Here is an 11,801-nt window from a genome sequence, read left to right as displayed (position 1 = left end):
TATGATTTATAAGGGAACCAAAGTCTTTATTGTCACTGCTATCTCCCCTACCTGCTCTACACACCTGCCTTTGCAGTCTGAGAGCTGTGTGTGTGCATGCATGCATGTGTGTGCACACCCTTGAGGGGTGGGATTGGAAGCAGTGAATGGATGGTTGTGAACAACCCTATGAAATCTCTAACAGGGATTCCCCCCAAGGCTGGTGGACAGAGGACAAAAGGACAACAATAATGGAGAGTGGGGTGGAGGCAAGGTGTACTTGGACTTCGGTTTTGCGACCAGTTATAAACTGGAAACATCATAGACTTCATTCATTCCATCTCCCCAGCAGGAGCAGATTGAGGGTATTGGTCTCAACCTATTGCAGATATCTCCTCAGCATCTCAAATGGCAATGGGGTAGTCACCTGTGTAATTTTCTTCCTTCCCTCTGCTCCCCTCCCCTCCCTTCCCTTCGCTCCCCTCCCCTCCCTTCCACCCTTCCTTTCTTTCTTTCCTTCTTTCTGGACAGGGTCTTGCTCTGTCATGATAATGACTTACTGCTACCTTGACCTCCCAGGCTCAAGCAATCCTCCCACCTCAGCCTCCTGAGTAGCTGAGATTCCAGGTATGCACCACCACACCTCGCTAATTTGGTTAATTTTTTGTAGAGATAAGGGTCTCACTATGTTGCCTAGGCTGGTCTCAAACTCCTGGGCTCAAGCAATCCTCCTGTCTTGGCTTCCCAAAGTGCTAGGATTACAGGCATGAGTCACCATGTTTGGCCTCACTTTCAAGCAGGAAGCTTTTTATGAGGAGAGCAGTAAAAAGGTGGAGAAAGGGTTGTGCCATCGTGGAGGAAGTTGGGCTGGTATTGAGTCTGAAGTATCCAGTATTGGTCTCCACCTTGATCATCTTCACTTCCCTTGTCCAGGGCACTTGTCCCTGCCACTTTCTCTGTGTAAGGTGCTGCCTTGCTGGGTTTTGGGGGACAAACGTTTACCCTCACTGCGACTGCTGGGTGTTGGGTGTCCTCAATAGATTGCCACAGAGGTGTGGCTGCTCCCACCTGACTAACATCCAACACTGAGGCCCACAGACTTCTCCTTGGACCATTATCCATTTTTCCACATTTTCTCTTAATCAGTTCCCACTCAGTCAGTTATTGGATCCCAGCCAAATAACATTTCTAATGAAAGCCTCCCTGCCCCTCAGACTAGTGAAGGCCTCTGTGGTATACGCTCTCCTATCACTCTGCATTCTCTTTCCTGACATTTATCACAATAGTAATTAATTAATCAATTATTTGTGTCATGCATAGTCTATTTACCCCATAGGGCCATAAGTGTCATGAGGGTAGGGACTCTGTTGACCTCTGAGGTGTCCTTAAGCCCTAAACACAGTGCCTGGTTCATAATACATACTCAATGAATACATGTTCACTAAATAACTGAAAGAGCCCCTTTGGGATTATCTCCCAAAGCAGGGTTTTGATATGACATATGAGGGTCTCACTATGTTGCTCAGGCTGGTCTTGAATTACTGGGCTCAACCAATCTTCCTGTCTCATCCAGGAGTTGCAGTTTTAGGAATACATGTGAGCTGCTTTCATATGCCTATAAGACAAGCATGGAGGGGTGGTTTTAAGTCACCAATTGGTATTAATTAAATCTAATTAAATATCATACTGATAGACCATATCAGCAATATACCCATCAACCAGCTCATCCATTATGGTTTTAAAATTCTGCCTAAAACTTCCTAAGACTGATGGTTAAATGAAGTCACAATCATGCAAAATGGAGCCATGAAAACACATGCTTTTTTATTAGCCACCACAGGAAGCATACAGATGAAAAATACTCCTGAGGCTGGAATTTTGTGTTTTCCAGACTTTCTCAGCCATCCTGTAAATGCCTGAATCACAGAAAAAATATGCATATATTGTGGCCTCCCAGCTGGTGTTTCTGTCTTCATTCTCTTCCTCAATTGCACTTATAGTCTCTCCTCATTAATTCCTGGGTTATATTAACTGCCTACTGCTGCTGTAACAATTTATCTTATGGCTAAAAACAATAGAAATTTATTCTCTCATGGCTCTTCAGGTCAAAAAGTCCAAAATCAGTTTCCCTGGGTAAAAATCAAGACATCAGAAAGGCTGTGCTGCTACCAGAGGCTGTAGGAGAGAATCTGTTTCTTTGCCTTTTCCAGTTTCTAGATGCTACTCACATTCTTTGACTCATGGTGCCCTTCTATTTTCAAAGCCAGCAATGGCTAATCATGTCTTTATCATGCTACATCACTATGCCACTGGCTGTTCTGTCTCCCTCTTCCACATTTAAAGGAACCTTGTGATTACGTTGGGACCAGCCAGATAACCAAAGATAATTTCCTTAAGGTAAATCAACTGGCAATATTAATTCCATTTGCAACTCCAATTCTCCTTTGCCATGTAACATCATATATCCACAGGTTTCAGGGATTAGCATGTGGACATCTTTAGGTGATTATTATTCTGCCTACTATATCAATTTAAGCCTCACTTGTTCTGAAAATAAAAAATAAAATTATTAAACTTAAAATTTTAAAAATCCATGGATGTGTTAAATGAAATGTTAAACACAGTTGAAGCTAGAGTAAGTTAACTTGAAGATGTGTTTGAAAAAATTGTATCTGTGAATTGTGGATAAAGAAGTAAAAAATTATACACATCACATGAGGGCCAAGTAAAAAGTTCTAATGACTATCTAATAGGGATTCCAGAAGGAGAACTAGAGAGAGAGGTAACATTCCTTGAGAGAATAGTTGAGACTAACCCTCAAATTCAGGAAATCCAATGTCTCCCAAGCAAAAATCAGAAGAGTTCATCATCTAGACACATCAAAGTGTAGATAATCTGCTTTCTCTCCTTTAAGATCTTTTTTTCCTTTTGCTTTCTTTTTCTGTTTTTGGTGTTCTACAAAATAAAGGAACAACAATTAGACTGACAACTAACTTCTCAGCAGCAACAATGGAAGCCAGAAGAAAGTGGAAAGCTCTGTGTCTTCAGAAAGAAAATAATTGTCAACCTAGAACTATGTATTCAGAAAAAAACTGCCTTTCAATAATCAGAGGTAAGTAGGCATTTCTAGACAAGCATAAACTAAGAGAATATACTCTATCTCTCATTAAAAGAAGTTTGAAGAGATATTCTTAAGGAAAATGAGAATTGATTCCAGAAGGTAGGTCTGAGGTAGACAGAATGATGAGTAAATACATTGATCAATGTGTAGGTAAATATAAGTAATCATTGGTGTATGAAATAATATAATAATATCTAATTTATTGAGTTAAGAAACAAAACAAGATAGAACTAAAATATTTTACAGTAACAGAATTGGGATGGGAAGAAGAAGTCCTCTATGAACGATAGTTAAATCATTTTTAAATTACTTGAAAGATGAGGCAGCTCAAACCTGAAATTTCAGGCTCTCAGCTGCACCTGCTACTGCCTCCAGCTGGCACAGAAGCCCAACTTCTCCAATTCCCAGGCTGCCTTCACTTTTCACCTGGTCTCCTCAGTGACAAATGTTACTGACTTAGTTTGATGATCTCATGCCTTGATAGTTTCTCCTCTGAGTCTCCTCAAAATGCCATTCCTGAGGACAGAAAGCTGTTGGTTCTCTTTGCTTGGTAACTGTGAAGATAGAATTCTTATACCCTGGGGGAAGCTATGGATGTCAAACTTCAAGATAGGTCCAGGAATGAACTTTGCATGGTCAGAAAGAGTATACCAAGGAGGTTCCAGAGAATAGGTCACTTCCTTTCCTATATTTGTATGGCACCTGGTTTGTGAAGTAGCCAGTGAGCTCATACTTTCAAACACTCGCTGGCTTGATTGCTGAGCCCTATCCTTGTTCCTCTTCCCACCAAAGGGGCCCCTCCTGGACTCAAAGGCCATTTTCCTGGCAATAGTGCTGCTGTCACTACATTCTCCTTCTCGTGATGGACTCCCTCTGTGCACATCCACTGTCCTGACTGCTGCTGGAAGGAGTCTCTTGGCCGCTACCCAATGTGAGGCTCCTGGAGAGATAGACGGTCATTTTTCAAGCCACAGTTGCCTTTGCCCAACATTCCTGTTGCCACACTCCCCAGGGGAACACATTTCACTTCCAGGTGGGCTCTCTGTTCTTGGGGGCAGTAAAAGGGCTTGGTCCCTCCAAGCAGGCCAGCCATTTTGTTCCACTTCTTGTCTCTGTGGTAAGCTAGCGCGACCATGATTTTCTTTCTATTTTTCCTTTTCTCTGTGGGCGTCAATGTCAGTAGGTTGGGTTGGGTCTGCTCCTTGGAGCTAGCCATTATAGATTTGATGAGGATTAGGCAGGAGGTTCCTTTAAGCCCTGTGGCTGAACTCAATTTTATCAGGGATCCCTGCACAGGGGAAGCCAGTAGCAGATTTTAGTCCTTATTAAAGTGATGCTACTTCCCATTTGTGTGTCAAATCCAGCATCCTAGAGGGAGGGGAGCAGAGGATGGCAGCATGGGGAGTAAATGCTGTGGAACCCATTCAGAATTCAGGCTTTGAAGTCAGAAATCCTGGCCCCTTCCCTGTGAGGTGTACAGCTATGAGCAAGATATTTAACTTCTGTGTGTCAGTTCCTCCTGACTTTGAAAACCAACATTAGTGTTGTTGTAAATGAGTTAGAATGTATCCAATGCTCAGTACTTTGTATGACTCATTATTAGGATTCCCGGAATCAGACTTTGTACTGTTTTAGCCAATATTTACAGCAGTCAGTCTTCTATGAATCAATCCACATGGGTTTATCTTTTCCTTCAACTACGACTGAGAAAATTTAGGCTCTGAATCCAGAGGCACTGATGATAAGCAAAATAGGAGTTCAGAAAGTAATGGGGTGAGGCTTTTACCAGACCCAGAAACGCTAGCAGAATTTCAAGGAGTAGGAAAAAAAAGAGGGGGCATTCCAGGTAGCAGAAACATTGTGTGCAAAGGTGTCGGGGCAGGAAGGGCTGCTCGGGCCCATGAACAGACCTCTCCGGCTCAGGGGAAGGGCTAAGAGAGAGACAGAATTGGATGGCAAGCATGAGGCTGGCTTATGCAGAGATCTGAAAACCAGGCAGCAGAGTGCAAGCCCTCTGCAAGGGCTACACAACAAACAATAGCAGGTTTCTAAGCGAAGGAAAGATAAAGAGCAGATGCTGCCGTTGCCTTGTCCATATCTCCTTGTCCTACTGAACTTCAAAGTTCTCTGGTTGCAGAAGTGTGTTAGCCCAGGAGTGCCAGAGAGCTAATACCTACACGTGATTCTCAACTAGTGAGGGACGTGGTTGGGTGATAAATACCCAGCTTCCTCACCCCGTTGGAGGGACCATTTCGAGGCATGTCTCAGAGTCTCTCTGGGGTCCCCAACAGAATGAAGCCCTCAGTGCCTACGGTTGTTACTTTCTCTTTGCCACTCCTTTTATTGGCTTCTCTCCCTTCCCGTCTCACTTCCCCACTTCTTTATTCACTTCCTGGAATCATCTCTCAAATGAACAGCTTGCATCCAAATGCTTGTCTTGAGTCTGCTTTGGGGGAACCCAAATTAAGACAATGAATGTGCATTTGGAAACAATTTGCCTGGTGGTGTTTATAGGAGGGGCAGGAAGACCTGCTTATATAGAATGGTTTGGATTTGTCCCAACAGATGGTCTCCTGTTGACTGTCCTCTTTGTCTCAAGAAAACCATGAAAAGTAAACTCCAAGTATTTATTTTATGAGGAAGTGCAATAAGACAACAACAGAGTGAGCTCCAGTTCCAAACCAAGAAATATGTGTGAGATGTTGCTGGGAAGGCCCCAGAATCTCTCTTTCTCTCTCTGCCTCCCTTTCCTGTTCAGAGAAAATTCATCCATCTGGAATTTATGCCATGCCATGAGCCCTGCACTGGGCTCAGGGTATAAATCCTTGTCTCGAAGGGTTCCTGATCCCACAGTCTAGACCGATGCCAGCAACTTATTCATGGCAAAAACTCTGCCAGGCTAGAGTTCTTTGTAGACTCTTGAGGCCGTCGGCATTCTGAGGTAAGAAGTCAGTGGCACAGGCTTCTCAGGGTGTCCCATGGTGGAGGGAGGAGAATGCAAATACACACAGCAGAGTTTACTTAATTTCTCTTTGGTGGGATTGTCCTCCTGCCCCACTCCATCAGAGGCTCTTTGTGGTACACAGGGAGTCCCTTACTGAAGTTTGGGGATGAGAGATGGCCCACATCATGCTGCTCAGATGGGTTCCTGAGCACCCCAGCCAGAAGGTAGCAAGAGGAAGAGGGCCAATGGGAATTTTCAGGAGGAGCAGAGGGAGTGGGGAAAGACAAGCCTTCCAAAAAAATGTACTTTGTATATCAAACTCTTCTTGTATCCAGGAGGTGTGAACCTCTCCTTAGCAGTCTCTAATGAGTGCCTGGTTTCACCTGTGAGAATGAGAATCCATGGTTCACACACACAACACCCATGCTTCTCACATGAGTTCCAGTTAGGAAAGATGTGCACTTCTCATGTCACTGCAAACGGGGGCTGCTACTTCCTGAGTCTTCTAATTCCCTCTTCTCATTTCTCAGTCTGTCCCAGGCCAGGGCAAGTGCTCTCTTTGTGCACCCAGAGCACATTGCATGCCCTTCCATTCCAGCTTTTTGTCCCTCTATAACTGCCTGTTCATGCTCTCCACTCATCCAAGTCCCTTTGAAAGCAGAAACTGCACCAGTCAGCTATTGCTGCAATAATGCTGCATAACAAATCACCCCCTGAAGTTCAGTGCTTAAAACAAGCATTTTTTTTTGGTCTCAGTTTTATAGGTCAGCTAGAATTGGTTTCAAACTGTAGGTCAAATCCAGGTCTGCTCCACAGGTCTCCCATCCTCCTCAGACCAGTGGCTACCTGGAACATGCTCTTCTCTTAGTGAATGGCAGTGGCTAAAGAGGAGCCCACCCATACAGGCACTCCTGAAGCTTCTGTTCACATTACACCCACTCACATCCTGTTGACCAAGCAGGTCTCATGGCCATGCCCCGAGTCAGGGAGTCAATGAAGTACCTTATACCCAAGGTAGAGGGGAGGGGAGTAAGGATGAGCTGAAAAATAATCCAACTTCTCACAGGGGCCATGGAGTGTGTATTTTGGAAGCCACAGTATTTTGCATGAGACTTGCCATGAGGTTGGTATTTAGTAAATAATGAATGAATGAATGAATGAATGAAGACAAGCAACAGTTGTATTCTCAGGTAATAATGGATATGGTAGTTCACAGAATCATCTCACAGAGTGATGGTATTAAATGAAAATATGAGTTTAGTCTAAAGAGTGGATTCCCACTTCTCCTATAGTGACTATAGCTTTGCCAAGTTAACCTATTTGAGCTTCAGTGGGAATAATACTTGCTTTATCAGGTTATTGTGAAAATTAAATGAGACCTCTCATACAAATTAAATGTAAAACACCTAGCTCCATGTCTGGAATTTCATAAGCACTTGTAAATATTAGCTATTGTTATTGTTACTGCTACTATCTTGTGTTCTGCCAGTCAAGGGAAAAAATAAACTAAGTTACTGTCAATTAAATGGAGGAGCTGCTGGTCTTGGCATTAATAGTTCCAACCTAACTCAGGTGTGACAATAGTCCTAATTGGCTCTTTAACCATCTAGACCTAGGAATTGTTGGGTGGGGGTGTCAGAGAAGAAGAATAAGCATAATAATAAATGATGTGCAAGGGCCTAGATTCTCTCTCTCCTATTTCTGGGTATGGAGGGGTGGGCAGGCAGGGAAGAGGTTGCCTAAGGACATCATGGACACACCCTCTGTCCCAACACCTGGTGCTAACCTGCAGGGGGCAACAGCATGGGTCTCTTGGGGCAGCTTGATTAGAGACCATCCATCCCTGGAGTAGACGTGAAGATAGGGTGATGGTCCTCATCGTGTGCCAGGTGGTCCAGGTGAGTAGTGGGCAAGATGACATTTCTGAGCCCCTGGCTGGGTTCTATCCATGTTTTCAAGTGGTGAGGGCACCCTGTGCCTGTAGAAAATCCTGCTGGAAAGGTGTCATCCAGAGAAGATAAGGAACAAAGACCAGGGATGAACTCCCCTCCCAGTATGGTAGAGTTAGGCGGGTCCTGCCTGGGAGTTAGGCAGGGCAGACTGGGCTGCTGCTGTATCCATAGACCATGCTCCTCAACCAGGCTGGTGTGGATAGAGGGTAAAGCCAGGTACCCTAAGGTAGAGGTGGCTTCCTTCTGCCACACCTCCAGGGAAGAGGGGTAATGCAGGCAATAGACATGATTCTGCCTCTGCCCCTTATGAGCTATATGACAAGGGGCAATATTTTTCCTTTTCCTGGGTCCAGTGCCCTCATCTGTTAGCTGGGGAGCTTGGGCCCCATTCTTTTTATTCAGCAGCTATTAACTGAGTACCTGTGATGAGCCATTTGCTGTTCTAAGACCCTGGAGATACACCCGTGAAGAGGACAAAGGTTTTCAATGAATATTAGATTTGGCTTTTTGTAACAGAAACCCTAAAGAACAGTGTCTTAAACAAGGTAGTGATTTATTTACTTTTGTCACATACAGCAAGTCTGAAGACATGCAGATCAGAGCTGGTATGGTGACTCCACAGCCACCAGGACCCAGGCTTCTTTTATTTCTCTGGTATAATATTCTTTTAAAAATATATAATTTCAACTTTTATTTTAGATTCAAGGATGTATGTGTAGGTTTGTTACATGGATATATGGTGTGATACTAAAGTTCGGGGTACAATTGAACCTGTCACCCAGGAAGCCAGCATAGTGCCAACAGTTAGTTTTTAAGCACTTGGCCTCATTTTTCCCTCCCCCATCTAGTATTCCCCAGTGTCTATGGTTGCCATCTTTATGTCCATGAGTACCCAATGTTTAGCTGCTTTAAAAGTGAGAAGATGTGGTATTTGGTTTTCCATTCTTGCATTAATTTACTTAGGATAATGGCCTCCAGCTGCATCCATGTTGCTGTAAAGGACATAATTTGATTCTTTTTTATGGCTGCATAGTGTTCCATGTTGTATATGCACCACATTTTCTTTATCTAATCCACCCTTGATGGACACCTAGTTTATTCCATGTGTTTGCCATAGTGAATAGTGCTGTGATGAACATATGAGTGCATGTGGTTTTTTGGTAGAATTATTTATTTTCTTTTGGCAATATACCCAGTAATGGGATTGCTGAGTCAAATGGTAGTTCTGAGTTCTTTGAGACATCTTCAAACTGCTTTCTACAGCGACTGAACTGATTTACATTTCTACCAACAGGGTACAAGCATTCCCATTTCTCCATAGCCTCACCAACATCTGTTGTTTTTTGACTTTCAAACAATAGCCATTCTGATTTGTGTGGGGTAGTATCTCATTGTGGTTTTGATTTGCATTTTTCTGATGATAGTGATGTTGAGTATTTTTTCATGTTTTTTGACCACTTGTATGTCTTCTTTTGATAAGTTCATGTCCATTGCCCCCTTTTAATGGAGTTATTAGTTCTTTGCTTGTTGAATTGTTTAAGTTTCTTATAGATTCTGAATATTAGATCTTTGTCAGATGCATATCTTGTGAATATTTTCTCCCTTTCTGTAGGTTGTCTGTTTACTATGTTGACAGTTTTTTTGTTTGTTTGTTTGTTTGCTGTGCAGAAGCTATTTAGTTTAATTAGGTCCCACTTGTCAATTATCGTTTTTCTTGCAATTGCATTTGAGGACTTAGTCATAAATTCTTCCCCACGGCCAATGGTCAGAATGGTGGTTTTTAGGTTTTCTTCTGGAATTTTTATAGTTTGAATTTTTGCATTTAAATCTTTAATCAATTTTGAGTTAAATTTTGTTTTTTTAATTATTACTTTTATTTTTTTATAGTTCAGCTGGTTTCACATCAGTTGAGTTAAATTTTATATATGGTGAATGGTAGGGTTCCAGTTTCATTCTTCTGCGTATGGCTAGCCAGTTATCCCAGCACGATTAATTGAATAGAGAGTCTTTTCTCCATTGCTTATTTTTGTCAGCTTTGTCAAAGATCAGATAACTGTAGGTGTGTGGCTTTATTTCTGGGTTTTCTATTCTGTTCCATTGGTATATGTATCTGTTTTTGTACCAGTACCATGAGTATGGATTGCTTTTCCATTTGTGTCATCACGATTTCTTTGAGCAGTGTTTTGTAGTTCTCCTTAAAGAGAGTTTTCACCTCTTTGGTTAGATGTATTCCTAGGTATTTTGTGTGTGTGTGTGACTACTGACATTGTATTCTTTATTTGGCTCTCAGCTTGAATGTTATTGGTGTTTAGAAATGCTACTGATTTTTTTGCAGAGCATGATGGCTCATACCTGTAATCCTAGCACTTTGGGAGGATGAAGCTGGTGGATTGCTTGGGTTGCTTGAGTTCAGGAGTTCAAGACAAGCCTGAGCAACATAGCAAAACCTCATCTCTACAAAATTTTAAAAAAAAAATTAGTTGAGTGTGGTTGCACATGCTAGTAGTCCCAGGTACTTGGGAGGCTGAGACAGGAGTATCACTTGAGCCTATGTGACAGAACTTGCAGTGAGTTGAGATCATACCACTGCATTTCAGCCTGGGTGGCAGAGTGAGACCCCACACACAAAAAAAAAGACGACTTCCCTTCTGTAGCTTACCACTCCCTTAAAAAAATGCTATTGATTTTTGTGCATCAATTTTATATCCTGAAACCTCAGTGAAGTCATTCAACTATTCCAGAAGCCTTTTGATATAGTCTTTAAGGTTTTCTAAGTATTTTATCATCAGTGAAGACAGAGAGTTTAACTTAGTTTAACTTCTGCTTTTCCTATTTAGTTGCCTTTTATTTCTTTCTCTTGCCTGATTGCTCTGGCTAGTACTTCCTGATATGCCATTCTTAGTATGTGACCCCATCTTCAAGGTCACCTCATGGTCCCAAGATGGTTAATGCAACTCCAGCCATTGCATTACATATCAGGCAGTGGGAAGAACAAACAGAAAAGGGCAAAAAGAGAGTCCCTTTCAGCTAAGAGATTTCCAAGAAGCCCACAGAATTATTTTCACTTGCATCTAATTGGCCACTTATCAGTAAGGCAGGCTGGAAAGTGTAGATTTAAAGCTAGGTATATTGCCACACTATCACTACAGGGGTTCTGTTTATAAGGAGGACAGGGAGAATAAATAATATCTAGAACTCTCCACCACAACAGATTAGTTTCTTGTTTTCATGTTCCAGTTGATGTTCCAGCAGGGAAAGTTAGTAACCCATAAGAAAATAAATAAATTAAAATATGATTTCAAATGGGAATAAGCTTCATCAGGAAAACAGAATATTGTGATGAGATATAGAAGGTGATGGGAGCCCAGTGTGGATTGGGAGGCTGGAAAACCTTCCAGAGAAGAATGGGTTCTAAAAACTCTCCTAATTCTAACACTCTGTGATTTGGGGTCAAAGAACAAAATAATAAAGGGGTTTTCAATGAGGAAAATATGTTTTCTTTCCCCAAACTCTTAATTCCTCTTGTTACCTTCAACTCCATGAAGGATAAAATATGTATCAGATTCTTTTGACTACCAGAATTAGAAAACTTAATTCAAAGTGGCTTAGGTTTTAAGGAAAACATGCCGTCTTACAGAGCTAGAAGTCTAGAAATAAGAGTGGGCTCAAGAGTTAATTAATTCAGGGTCCCTGTGATATCAAGGACTTGGGCTCTTTCTTGGTTCTGCCATGCTCAATGTTTGACTCTATCATCTGCCTGATAGAAAGATGTCTGCAGCCAGCCAGCACTGGGACTTGCAACTGC

The sequence above is a fragment of the Cebus imitator genome, unplaced genomic scaffold (assembly GCF_001604975.1).
Source record: "Cebus imitator isolate Cc_AM_T3 unplaced genomic scaffold, Cebus_imitator-1.0 Scaffold0, whole genome shotgun sequence".
Lineage (NCBI taxonomy): Eukaryota > Metazoa > Chordata > Mammalia > Primates > Cebidae > Cebus > Cebus imitator.
This window is presented reverse-complemented; position numbering follows the sequence as displayed.